Raw genomic sequence first — 13,062 nt, forward strand, 5'->3', positions numbered from 1 at the left:
GTCACAATAAAAGACCAGTCATGATACAGTGAAGGGCGTTATAATGAGCTCTTCCTAGAAATCATGGGGACAAAGTAATGTGTTCTGATAGTTTCCACTTGCCATTCGTGCATCATTTTGAAGCCATAGGGGTTCTGACTGATACCAGTTCATGAATGTCTATGCAAATTCCAAGTGATAAAACACGCAGTCATTGCTGTACAAACAGTAAGAACCTGTAAACCAAGATCATACATAATGGAAAAACTATTTTGTTTATTTTTTTAAAGCTGGCACTGAAACCATGAGAGTAGGAAGGACTTGAATACTAAATGATGTGTATTGAGGCAGCAGCTCTTTAATCTGAAAAACTGGGTTTAGTTCACACATGCAGTCTAGCGAGAAACTTTTTTTTTTTTTGGAGGAAGATTAGCCCTGAGCTAACATCTGCTGCCAATCCTCCTCTTTTTGCTGAGGAAGACTAGCCCTGAGCTAACATCCATGCCCATCTTCCTCTACTTAATATGTGGGACGCATGCCACAGCATGGCTTTTGCCAAGCGGTGCCATGTCCGCACCCAGGATCCAAACCGGCGAACCCTGGGCAGCAGAAGCAGCACGTGCAAACTTAACCCCTGTGCCACCGGGCTGGCCCCTAGCAAGAAACTTTCTGAGAGTATTTGGATTTCCAATGCTGTTCTTCTTTCTGTATCATAGCAACATGATAATCTTCCTTTTATGTGTCTGTATTAAAAAATATATATTTTATAATTTTAATTATAATATAATAATGTATTTATATAACATAATAGTTTATCATTTTTAAAATATTAATTTTTAAAAATAAATTTAAATACATACAAATATATTTTAAAATGCAGATGGTACCCCTCCACATCCCTTATATTAATAAATTTCAAATGCCCTGCCTTACCATCTACCTGTTCTTTTAAAAATTCTTCCTTTTTCTATCAGAATTTTAACTTCTAAACCCAAAGCCATTCACGTTAGCCCCGACTTAAAAGCCTTAACAGCTCCCTACCACCTAGAGCAGTGTTCCCCAAACTTAAGGCACTTGGTAACTCCTTTTGTGATTATTTACCATATTTTTCTTCTCCTTGTACTATTATTTGTTTAATAGTTTGAAAAAAATGAGCTTCCTTTTATAACTTAAATTAAAAAATTTTCTGCCATTTCCACAGTGGAATACAGTTCATCTTGCTTTACCAGTCAGAAGAGAATAGGTTATGCAGAGGTAACAACAGAGCCCCAAATCCCAGTCCACAAACTGAGTTAGTTTCTTGCTCACATTACAGGTCCATCTGAGGTCACTGGTGGGTCTGCTCCACATTTCTGTACTCTGTGACCATAGCTAAAGGAACATCTATTCTGGGACATTGCCAACTTTACTCCAAAGGGAAAAGAGGACACGGCAAATCCTTGCTCTTAAAGTTTCAGCTCGGAAGTGACACAGCTTGGTTCCACACTCATTTCCTTGGCCAGAGCAAGTCATGTGAACAGGACTGAATGGGCGAGGGAAATCTAATCTTTCCCCAGCGAGTGCAGCAGATAATTTGAACAATAATACAACCAAACACAGTTGCCAAGAATAGAAGATAGTTATAATAAAAATGGAATGAAAACACATTATCAATTTCTAGTTAGATAATGTTTCCTGCCAACTGTTAAAATCCTGACAGTGCCAACCAATTTTCTCCTTAATATATTTAGTATATCTGGAAGAGAACTATATCTCACTATGTCATATCCACATCTGGGTATCACATAAAGTCATTCACCTAAAATCTTTGCCAGTATGATTTCCACACCTATGAAAATGTACCTATAAAAATCAAATTAAATTCGGGGGCTGGCCCCGTGGCTGAGTGGTTAAGTTCGCGCGCTCTGCTGCAGGCGGCCCAGTGTTTCGTTGGTTCGAATCCTGGGCGCGGACATGGCACTGCTCATCAAACCACACTGAGGCAGCGTCCCACATGCCACAACTAGAAGGACCCACAACGAAGAATATACAACTATGTACTGGGGGGCTTTGGGGAGAAAAAGGAAAGAAATAAAATCTTTAAAAAAAAAATCAAATTAAATTCCTAAATAAGGCTCTCTGACACTGATCCAAACTCACATTTCCAGGATCAACTCCAGTCTTGCATTTTCCTTCCTCTTGTCCCTATTGCTCCCTATGTCCCCTCTTTGACAAATCCCAAGCTCCCCAGACTTCAGCTCTGCAGTACCAGATCCTCGTTGCTAAGTTGCAGCAATATTTGATGAACCAAGACTCGCCATTGTTATTTGATATTCATCAAACACATGCAATTCTAGTCTCAGCCTTTATCATTATACTAAAAGTCTTACAGTGTTCTTTAGTGAGAAATAACTCACAGACTACTTTTCAGATGAAGTATGAACTGAAGAATAGTTTAAAAAATGTAAAAGGGACTAACTAAAAATGTAAGGTTTTGGCCTAAAATGAAGGGTAGTCAAATATATTATGAGTGTTACTTCTTGGATAAAACTGTTAAAATGTGTTTATTATTATAATTAAATGTCAGCTAAGAAACTGGACAATGAACATGGAGGAGGCAGATAAATTATTCATAAATATTTTGCTTTTCTTATTTGTATACTTTGCATCATAAATAGCATCAGATTTCACAAGAGACAATCTCTAAATCCAAGAAAGTCTAAGTTTCTGCACGTGAAAAAAGAAGACCCCAGCGGGATGTGGTCTCTGAAATTATTTATGTATAGATGAAACTTACAAATGCAAAGCACACAGCTACAGATCTTAAAGGGGGTAATCTAGCATAATGACTTCTATTCCGGCAAAAACACAAAGGAAAGTTTAGTTCAAAAAGCAAAATGGATTAAAATATTTTATATTAGATTCTCTCTCTACTTCTCTCTCTCTATAAAATGTATGCTGGCAAAATTAATTTTAAACTATACTTTATTTTAAGTCCCCAATATAAATAACTGATAACAACAGCAATCCTGTATATGAATACATTAAGACACTGATATAGTTTGTTAATGATAAATTTCTTTTTCTAAACGCCAACTGATGCATATCTTTAAAAATTAAATTAAAAAAAGAGAGGTGATGAAGGAAAATTCCTGTTTTTGCTATTTGGCCTAATTTCATAATACACCTCACACTGTCACTACAGATATATTGCTTCCCTGATATACCAGTGAATGTTTTGAGGAAATGTGCTGAATATTCCTTTCAATAATTTTTAAAAAGTATTTGTCATGTACTATGACTACAAGCAATATGTAGTATGCATTCTTAAGTAGATGGTTAAGTTTTATTTTTTAAACTTTTTCAGTGTTTTAATCAGTACCAAGTAAACATTTAACATTGTTAATTAAAATCGTTATCGCTCTCATTTTTCTTTTAGAGGTTTCCTTTCCTGGAAATAAGTATGAATGCAGGAGATAAAACTAAAATGAAATGATAGGAACACCACATCCTCTCATTTGGAACTGTGGTACTTTCAAACTCCTATATATAAATTTTCCACTGATGGCAGCCTTTTCCATTTCTCATTAAACAATTATTGATTGAATGCTTGATATGTACAAGGCATCAAGGGATTAAAAATAGTGCAGGATACAGACACCGGTATCTATAATCCAGAAGAGAAGATACATCCAAACCCAAATTACTAGCATGTAAGACAGTATAATTATCATATAAATTATATAAGGAAGTGCTAGAGGACAGTAGGGGATATAATCAGCATTGTGTTCTGCGGCCAACCAGAGACTGTAAGGAAAAAGTGACACCTGATCTGGGCAAAAAATAATGGTTAAAAGTCAGGCAGAGATCACAAAGAGGGAGAAGGAGGGTAGATTCCAGGCAGAAAGGACAGCCCGTGGAGAGGCATCCAGGCAGGAAATCACAATGGATACGGGATATTTCTCATAAGGGGTTTTAGATTGACTAGAATTCCGTGTGGGAGAGGGGTGGGATGCGGGGAAAAAAGGCTGGTTGTTGTATCAGAGTGCAGCTTTCAGAAAAACTTCTCTGCTGAATGAACACAATAAACCAGGCATTCAGTGCGAGTTAGAACAATGAATTGCCAAATAGGGAATTTATCTAGCTATTTTAGTGTGTATAATTACAGGGCGAAAATGATGTGTTATAGGAAGCAAATACTGAATCAGCACATTAAGAAAGTATCCATCATTAGCAATACTTTTCAAGAGTCAGGGTGTTTAAATTTCCAGAATAGATTATTCATGGTTTTGTATGTAGAGAGAGTCAGGAGATATGGAGGTGGATGCACAGACACAGATAAATAAATAGAAAGTATCCTAATGCACTTATCTGTTAGGAAGTGCTTATTCTAATCTAGAAAATGTGTTACTGACAAATCTAAGAAAAAAATAAAAATTAGTAAACGATATTACTACTTACATTTGCACAGGGCATTCTAATTTGACAAGTGTCTTCAGATAGACCCTTATTTAATCTTCATAAAAACCAGACTGTTAAACAGCAATTATATGACTCCCATTTTACTCAGAGAGGCCCAGCCTGTCCAAGGGCCACTTATGAGGTAAATGATAAAAGCTCAAATTTGAAACTGTCTGACTCTAAAATGTGCATCTTTCCACTACCCAAATGTTGTTCCCCTAAAAATGGTGGACTTACTGGCTTTTTAACTTCGAGAAAGTCATTCAAACCCTCTAAGCATCACTGTTCTTCTGTCTAATGGGAATAAAAATCTCACTTCACAGAGGTGTCCAATTGGTTTTGGAAAATTATATTTTTTCTAGAAAACTGTTTTACCTGTTTTCAAATGCATTGGACAATTTTATTCGTAGTGTTCTCTTATGAGGTTTAAAATCTTTACTATCTATTATGTGCCCTTTTGTCATTCTAAATACTGTTTATCTGTGCCTTCTTTCTCTTCTTAACCAGTATTACCAGAGGTTTCTTCATTACATTGATCTCTAAGAAACAACTTACTTTTGTTTTTTGATCCTTTAGTATTTCTTTGCTTTGCCTTATTTTTTTCTCTTATCTTTTAATTTCCATCATCTGCTCACTCTACAGGCTAACTCTGTGTTCTAGTTCTAACTTCCTGTGGATCTTTTCAGTTGCTAATTTTAATGTCCTATTTTTCAGTAAGATTTCTTCTTCCCCCTTTAATTAATTTGAAGTATTTTTTTAACCTCCCAAACTAAAGTAGAAGTGGTGATAAATATCTTTCTATTGCTTGCAGTGTTATTGCATTTTGGTTAGAAAATATGTTTTGCGTAATATTGGTTATCTAGATTTACTTAAAATTTACTGAAATATATATACATTTATAAAAATTTATTGAATTTGGGGCTGGCCCCGTGGCCGAATGGTTAAGTTCGTGCGCTCTGCTGCAGGCGGCCCAGTGTTTCGTTGGTTTGAATCCTGGGCGCGGACATGGCACTGCTCATCAAACCACGCTGAGGCAGCGTCCCACATGCCACAACTAGAAGGACCCAGAACAAACAATATACAACTATGTACCAGGGGGCTTTGGGGAGAAAAAAGGAAAAAAATAAAATCTTAAAAAAAAAATTTCTTGAATTTATTGTTCTTGAATATGGTAAATTGTCATAAGTGCTCTATGTCTGCCTGAAAAGAATGAAATTCTCTATGTGTTAGGTTGATTATTTAACTCTTACACCAAGCTTGTTATTAAGTTTTCCCAATTCTCTAATCTGTTATTTTTTTTGTCTTCTTGATTTAGCACTTATCTAATTTTTTTCACTCCTTTATTTCCAACGTTTCTATGATTGTCTCTCGTAAATAGCATACAACTGCATTAAAAAAAATCCAGTTTGAGGATCTTTAATAGGTATGTTTAATTGGTTTATCTTTACTATAATAACAAGCATATATTTATACTTAATTTTGCTGGGTTTTTTGGTGATTCCTCCTAACCATGTTTCTTTTCCCCTGTAAATTCCCTCTTTTCCTGTTTTATTGGTTTGATTGATTCTCTTGGTTTTTTCCCCCTCTATTAGTACATATTTTTAAGAAATGACACTCATATTTTTAACATGTATATTTAGCAAGTTTCAAAACTAATTATAGTCTCCATTTGTTTCTGAAAAAAAACAAAGGAATATAGAGGGCTTTTTTCTAGAAGTTCCCATACCACCTTCTATGTTATTTATCTTTTATTTTATGTTATTTTAGTTTTCCAAGGTTTTTTTTTAATTTACTTAAGTATATACTTAGGTATATACATGTACGGATACTTACATACACATATACACATACAATGCACAACTCATAAGTGTACAGCTTTCAATATAATTGAAACAATTATACTACCTTCTTTATTTCTTTTACACATATTATTTAAAAATCTCTTTCAAAATTTTATTTGTAATACAAGGTTCTTTAGGTATTCATTTTTCCATTTGTCACACTTGGTGGCTTTCTTTCCTTCATTAATTGATGTAGTCTGTAATTTTTGACTGTCATCTCATATTTACTGAGTTGCTTTCCAAGCAAGTCTCATGTGTCCTGGGTTCTGACAACGGCATGTTTATGTTTGAAGTGGCTCTGTGGATATCTCTAGTTTGGGACCCACTTTTTCTCAGTGTTCATGTTTTTCAACACGTTCATGCTTCACAAAGGCAGTGTGAAATTAGAACCCGTGCTTCCCCATAGTGAAGGCTCCTGGTTCTGCTTTCTCATGTGTGACACTGCTTCTATTCAGGGCCCCAAGTGGGCAGCAGAACTTAGCAGCTTGCCCAGTCCAGCCCAGCCCAGTTTTTCTTGCCCCTATTTCAGAGCCTAAATAGCACTTCACAGTTCTAGAGGCAAGGCTGGGAGCTTTATCTCTCAGCAACTAAAACACTAACTTCTCACCCTGAAGCCCTGCTTCGCTTCCGATATTCCCATGGGCTGTTGGGTGTCTATATGGGCTTGCTGCTCTCCCTCTCATTTGTGGCAGCTGGGGATTTCTCTCCAGTTCAGCTGTGCATTAAACCAGTGTTCGCACGTGTGTGGGATGCGTGTGGGAGGGGCAGGGGGTGATGGGCAAGAGGAGGTTTTCCCTCAGCTTGGTGCACTGTATTTTCCAGAAGTATGCTAAATGATTTTTAAATGGGCTTTCCTTTTTTATTTTTAATTGTGGTAAACTACACATAACATAAAATTTACCATCTTAACCACTTTAAATGTTAACCATTTTTAATTGTACAGTTCAGGAGTGTTAAATATATTCACACTGTTGTGCAAACAATTTTCAAAACTAGTTTCATTTTGCAAAACTGAAACTCCATATCTGTTAAACAACAACTCCCTTTTCCCCCTTTCCCCCGACCCGTGGCAACCAACACTCTTCTTTCTGTCTCTATAATATGACTGCTCTAGGTATCTCATATTAGTGGACTCATACGACATTTGTCTTTTTGTGACTGGCTCATTTCACTTAACATTACGTCTTCAAGGTTTATCCATGCTGTAGTATGTACCAGAATTTCTTTCCTTTAAGTCTGAATAATCCATCATTGTATATATATACCATATTTTGTTTATCCACCCATTTGTCAATTGATACTTGGAACGCTTCCATCTTTTGGCTATTGTGAATAATGTTGCTACAAACATGGGTTTCAAATGCCTCTTCAAGATGTTGTTTTCAATTCTTTTGGATATACCAAAAATGTAATTGTTAGATGATATGTATTCTTTTTTAAAATTCTGTGAAACCACTGTACTGTTTTCCATAGTGGCTGCATCACTTTACATTCCTATCAACAGTGCACATTGTTTCCACTTTCTCCACCTCCTCCACAACAATTGTTTTTTTGATAGTAGCCATCCTAATGGATATGAAGTGGCATCTCATTGTAGTTTTGATTTGCATTTCCCTAGTGATTAGTAACATAGAGCAGTTTTTCATGTGTTTACTGGCCATTTGCAGATAGATCTTCTTTGGAGAACTAAATGATTTTTTAAAAATATTTTTTATTGAAATTTACCAACATATAGAAAGGCATGCTGATTGACTCAAAGTTTTGTTTCCAGTAAATTATGGTTGATTATACAAACGGTTTTCCTTAGTTGAGACAATTCAGAGTTCATCAAAATCATCATATGAAGTCCATCATCAATGGTATTACCATTCCATCCCGTGTCCCTTCGGGAAATAGGTACAGTTAGAGATCAGGATATATGGCTATGAACTGCCTCAGTACTGGCCCCTGAAATATCTATAAATAGTATATCTCAGATGTGAATCCAAGTAATGGTAGATTTTGCCCTGAGAATTCCATTCGAGGTAATCGTATAAAACCTATCAATCAACCAACAAACAAAAATACAGTGAATGCTATTTTACCTACAAATAGAAAATCTGTTGTAGGACTTTTTCATGGTGAACATATCCTGTCTTTTTTGCATTCTTTCTATCACAGATTGAGGCACCCAACCGCAGTGGCCAAGCTGAGGTGAGAGCTGCTGCTCTGCACAGAGAACAGTGACACTCGCCTCTCACCAGCCCCGAGGCCCACGCCCCCAGGTACCTCTCCCAGATGGAATCATCTTCGCAGGCGCCCCGGTCGTCCGTGTCCGGCGAGCAGGAAGAACGGGAGCTGAAGGACGGCCTCCTCAGGCTAGCGGCCGTGGCAGTGCACGGCCCGGGCTGCTGTGCCCAGCGGGGACACGGAGCGGCGTCCACGGACGCCGGGGGAACGGACGAGCCCGGCCCGGGAGAGAGCAGCACAGCGCGGCCGGACTCCGACGGGCTCGGCTCGGGGCAGGCAGGCGCGGCTGGCCGACGCCTCCCACGCCTCCCAGGACGGCGGCCCAGCAGCCGCGCGCTCCTCTCCTTGCGCGCGCGCGCCCGCGCCGCCGCCCAGACGCTGCCCGGCCGTTGCCCCGCCCCCCCTCAGGCGATGGACTGCGGACAGCGACAGGGACAGGGACACCCTCCTGGGAGAACTCCTGGGGCCCCGCCCACACGCTGCTTAGGACCTCCGCGGAGCGGCAAGGTGCGCTGACAGGGACGCAGGGTCCCCGCTACGCTCGCTCTCGGGGAACTGCAGCCTCCTCGGGTTTGACTTGAATGTCACACCCGAAACCATGCAACGCCTACAAGAAAACATAGGCAGTATGCTCTTTGACATCAGTCTTAGCAGCCTATTTTCAAGTACCACGTCTGACTGGGCAATGCAAACAAAACACAAAAGGAACAAATGGGACGGCATCAAAGTAAAAGAAATCTTCTGCACGGCAAAGGAAACCATCCACAAAACCAAAACACAACCTAACAACCGGGAGAACATACTTGCAAACCATAAATCGGATAAGGGGTTTATATCCAAAATACAGACAGAACTCACACAGCTCAACAACAACAAAAATCAACAACCCACATAAGAAGACGGGCTAAAGATCTGAGCAGTGATCTCTCCAAAGAAGACATACGGATGGCCAACCGGCCTATGGAAAGGGGCTCCACGTCTTTAGCATCAGAGAAAGGCAAATCAAAACTACAAGGAGAGGTCACCTTACTCTGCTCAGAATGGCTCTAATTAACGAGACAAGACACAAGTGTGGGAGAGGATGTGGAGAGAAGGGAACTCTCCTACACTGCTGGTGGGAGTGCAGACTGGTGCAGCCACTATGGAAAGCAGTATGGAGTAGCCTCGGAAAACTAAGAATACATCTACCATATATATGATCCAACGAGCCCACTGCTGGGTATTCATCCAAAGAACTTGAAAACACCAATGCAGAAAGACACATGTACCCCTAGGTTCACTGCAGCATTATTCACAACAGCCAAAACTTGGAAGCAACCTAGGTGCCCATCAAGGGAAGAACGGATAAAGAAGACGTGGTATGTATACACGATGGAATGCTACTCGGCCCTAAGAACTGATGAGATCCGGCCATTTGTGACAACGTGGATGGACCTTGAGGGGCAGCCACCCCTTGGACCCTGTTTGTTAGTACCATTGGAAATTTCTCCTGAGTCCCTACTCAAAAAGGAAGTGGGTGGGGGGTAGAATAAGAAGGCCATATATTTGAAGGAAATAGGAGAAAATATTTCATTGTGAAAGTAATAAATGTTCCTTTTCAGAAGTCATGTGTATGTTGACAGTCTATGTCTTAAGGTACCATAATGAAACAACGTACACCTCATCTTCTCCCTCTTTTATCTGAGCATTAGGTTAAAATCCATGAAATTCCTAAGCTTAAAAAAACACACAAAAATCAGAAGGAAAGTTTTGGAGGTCATGGATGTGTTCAGCACTTGGTTGTGGGGATGATATGATGGGTGTATGCATATGTCCAAACTAATCAATACACATATAGAAAACGTGTGCATTTTTTGTCTATTACTCATACCTCAACAGAGCTAAAAATTCAAATAAATTCCTAAGTTTACTTTTTGAGGGTATATAAAAGTCAAAATTTCTAATAAAATTCAGTTTCTTAATTTCTGAACATAAATAGCATTCCTGCTTTGATGGGTGACCCCACGACTCTCAAAAAAATTAAGAGCAATTGCTACTGTCAATCTCAGTGGAAGTTATTTTCAACACCTCACCCCCTCCTTTACACCTCATTATTTAAAAACCAAGGAAATAGTCTTCAGCTTTTAAAATGAAGGAGTAAATGAGTCAGCTTGACATTATACTTTATTCAAGATTTAATGTTAAGTAAAGGAAATAGCTGAGCATGAGCAGAATCCCTTCCATAACTCATCTTTTCTCCTATGCTGATAATAAAAATGACACTCTACTTAAACATAGTTTGCATGATATATTCTCAAGTAAATATACTTAACTGCTGGACATTTTATTTTGAGATTCTTATTCAATTTCTTCATATTTATCTATAAAACTTATTTGGCATCTTTCATCTTTTTACCATTTTCATCTTTTTAACTTTCGAAGGTTTAACTTTCCAAGAGACTATTTTTTAATGACGAGCTAACTGATGAATTTGTGCACCAACTGTTTTTTTGAGACTGAATATACAAATGGACAAAGGCCAGATCATATATGACAGTATAACTCTGACCCCCAACGTGGGAAGCAAACATCCCAAGAAGCCAAATCACAGCCCCTGCAGCATTCAGCACAGAACAGTCAGCACTTGGTCAGTAACTGCCAGTTTCCAAAACTCTCGTTCTGCTTTCAACACAGGACCGCCAGAGAAAGTCACATATGCTCCCTAAACCATCACATAGGATGCCTGCCTTCTACTTAGTGAGCTCCAGCTTAACCGTGTCAACAACTTCCAATCAGGCCACCCCTCCCCCACTCCCCTGACCTCTGCCACCCTCTCCCCTCCCTTTCCCTTCTCTCCTCTTCTTGTGCATGCAACAATCCTCTCCTGTCACATTACAGTCTCTGCAATATTTTTAACGTGTGATAGAGCAGCTCCTCCCTCAGAGTTCTTCCTGGTCCATATTTTCCTAGCTTAGCTTATGCGTTTATTTTTTCCATGTAGGATCATTTATCTAACTCAACAGAAAAGCTCGTTAAAATTTTATTGGCATTGTATTCAATTTATAAAGTAATGGGACTGACCATTTAATGAAACTTCCTAACTTAAAACATAGACTGACTTTCCATTTGCCAACTATTCTTAATTGAAATTTATAGTGTGATCGTTGTAGATTCTACACTGCTGTAAGGAATAACTCCAAAAGTTCCGGTGTACACTTTACCCAGTTCCTTACAATGACAACATTCTGCAAAACTATAGGACGATACCACAGCCAGCTTGTTGGCATTGATGCAATCCACTATCTTATTCAGATTTCTACAGTTTTACTTGTACTAATTTGTTCCTGTGTATTTAGTTCTGTACAATTTTATCAGATGTGCAAGTTTCTGTATCCATCACAGCTAAAATAATGATCAGTTTTATCACTACAAGGTATTCTTGTATTGCCTATTAAAAAATCAATGGATGTTATATTTTAGAGCAGTTTTACGTTTACAGCAAAATTTAATGAAATACACAGTGTTCTCATATAGTCCTTGCCGCCACATGTGCATAACCTTTCTGTTGTCAATATCCCTCATCAGAGTAGTATACTTTTCACAATTGATGAACATACATAGGCACATCATTATCACTCAAAGTCCATAATTTACATTAAGGTTCACTCTTGGTGTCAGAGATCACTAGGGTATAACTCTGTGGTCCATTTCTGGATTCTCTACTCTGTTCCATTGATTTATGTAGCTGTCCTACAATGAAAATGATGATGCTGTGATTACAGTATGTACAAGGCAATACTAAATATTGTTAAAGTATTTACTGCCGCATTATTCTTCCTGTCATGATTGTTTTAGCTACTCTCAGCTATGTGCCTTTCTATATAAATTTTAGAAAAAGGTGTCTCTGTCTACAAACTGTGGTGGAATTTTTATTAGAATAATATTAGACCTATAGATCAATTTGGGGATAATTGAGACCTGTACTCATTATTCTATCCAGTACCATGGTGAGGACTGCAGAATTCTCAGCACATAACAACTCCTTCCAAACCCCCACACCAGGAGGAGACTCAACCAGACTCTGGCATGGCTTCTAGCTGCATGAGTCTGTGTAACCGGAATGACTCCAGCCCACCATTAAAATGCCTTCCTGAGAGCTCAAAGCTGACAGAAAAATTTGCTATTTATTTTAGTCAACACCCAATTATAGGCCTCTGATCCCCCTTCTTAGAGTATTTACTAAAGAGGGCTTACAACTGTAGATATGTATCTCTCACAATTCTCTAAAGGACCTAAGAGCCACTCCTTTGAAATACGATCATTAAGACAGATAGAGCCTCTTTTTCTCAACTTCTGAGTGAGGATAGAATCCTAACTTTGATAACTGCAAAGTAACGAACACAGTGGGTCTAATCACAGTTACGGTGACCAACCTTTGTACTTTTTCACTTCTTTGACTCTACTGAGCCCCTGAACCCTGCTCCTTCATTCCCTCTTTAAAATTCTAGATTCACCTCCGTACAAATCTGAGCGCAGCTCAGCTTCTGTCAGCTGTTACTGAATAAAATCTGCTTTCACCACTTTAACTAATTTC

General features: G+C 38.6%; 1 long non-coding RNA gene across 1 annotated transcript in view; it reads right to left on the reverse strand.

The window, feature by feature from the left end:
- The window catches only part of LOC102149483 (proton myo-inositol cotransporter), an 80,561-nt gene that overhangs the window by 63,629 nt on the left and 3,870 nt on the right, over positions 1–13,062 (reverse strand). Inside the window, exon 2 of the long non-coding RNA XR_011428122.1 lies at positions 8,529–8,867. This is a non-coding gene — a long non-coding RNA (proton myo-inositol cotransporter). The remainder of the gene's footprint in view (positions 1–8,528; positions 8,868–13,062) is intronic.

The sequence above is a fragment of the Equus caballus genome, chromosome 17, assembly GCF_041296265.1.
Source record: "Equus caballus isolate H_3958 breed thoroughbred chromosome 17, TB-T2T, whole genome shotgun sequence".
NCBI classification, from domain to species: Eukaryota; Metazoa; Chordata; class Mammalia; order Perissodactyla; family Equidae; genus Equus; species Equus caballus.